Source organism: Aquarana catesbeiana, linkage group LG11 (assembly GCF_042186555.1).
Source record: "Aquarana catesbeiana isolate 2022-GZ linkage group LG11, ASM4218655v1, whole genome shotgun sequence".
NCBI classification, from domain to species: domain Eukaryota; kingdom Metazoa; phylum Chordata; class Amphibia; order Anura; family Ranidae; genus Aquarana; species Aquarana catesbeiana.
The window spans coordinates 25,046,270-25,047,762 of record NC_133334.1 but is presented as its reverse complement, the minus strand read 5'-3'; positions in this window follow the sequence as shown (position 1 = coordinate 25,047,762).

Here is a 1,493-nt window from a genome sequence, read left to right as displayed (position 1 = left end):
CATAAAGTCTCCGTGTTCCTCATACAGGACAACAATGGGTGGAAACCAGTGACGTAAAAAATCCCTAGCTGTCTGGAAAACGGAGATAATAATGAAAGAGCCAAAAGAAAGAAGAGGAAACTGAAAAAGCAGAAAACAGGACAACTTTTAAACAAGAATTGGAGCTGCTTCTTTCACTGAAAGTATACACTGAGATTCGAGTACTGAGAGTATAAAAACAACTACTTGTATAAGGAAAATGCAAGAATTTTTAAAGGTGCTAATATATAATATACACAATTGTATTAAAATCCGTTATTTATTTGTAAACATGATTAAAAAAAGTATATAACAAAAAAAAGAAAAAGAAAAAAATGATATACATAATTGGTCAATATAAAAACATTTGGAAAGTCATCTCATATAGTTCCTATTTGACATGGTTGGCAGAGTCCCGACATGTTTCCCCCCATTGGGCTTCTTCAGGGGATATATTTGTCCATTGCAAATAATGCCATCAAATAAACATATAACATAAGTGTGCATAATAATAATAATACAACATGTATAAGGAGTATTGAGGACCACCATTATGAAGAGATCTTGACAAGTTAACATTTAAGAATTAACTATACTGTAAATAAGGATATAAATGTATGTACTGTATATATTTATAACCTTACATAGGATACCATGGGCACACAATGGACAACCCATATGGAAGGGTTCTCTACACTGAACCTGTACTATCTCTAGCCATGTGGGCTTTTTTTTTTTTTTTTTTAACCAGTTGCTGGAATTCAGGTTAAAAAAAAAACTATGCTGAACCGAGGTTTATCCAGTTGTCTATTTGGGTTCATCAAATGGAGGTTATCCTCAAATTTAATTAAAACTATTTACTTATAAATGCAAGGGTGTCTTTCTAATTACTACAGTATAAAACTTTGAGCATAAAAAAATAAGAGGGAAATTGAAAGGTTGGGAGATGGTGTGAAAGAAATTGAGAAAGAGAGGGAGAGAAAGATAGACAGAGCAAAAGAGAAGAGAAAGGAAGGGAAGAAAAGGGAAGGGAAGGAGGGGTTAGAAAGAGAGATAGGAAGAAAAAGATGAAAAGGGTAGAAGGAAAGAGGGAGAAGGAAAGGAGAGAGCGAGAGTGAGAAAAGGGAAGAGAAAGGAAGAGAAGTGAAGAGAAGAGAAGGGAAGGGGGAAAAAGGATAGAGAGAGAGAGAGAAAGAAAGAGCGAAGAAAGGTGAAGGTGAGAGAGAAAAGGAAAGGAGAAGGGGGCAGAAAGGGTGGGAGATGGTGTGAAAGAGACTGAGAAAGAGAGAGGAGAAAGATAGACAGAGTAAAAGAGAAGGGAAAGGAAGGGAGGGAAAGGGAAGGGAGGGAAGGGAAGAAGGGTAGGGCGAGGGGGCAGAAAGAGGATAAAAAGAAAGAAAGAGAGAAGAAAAGGGAAGAAGGAAAAAGAGAAGGAGAGGGAGAGAGAAGGGAAGAGAGAAAGAAAGCGTAAACTA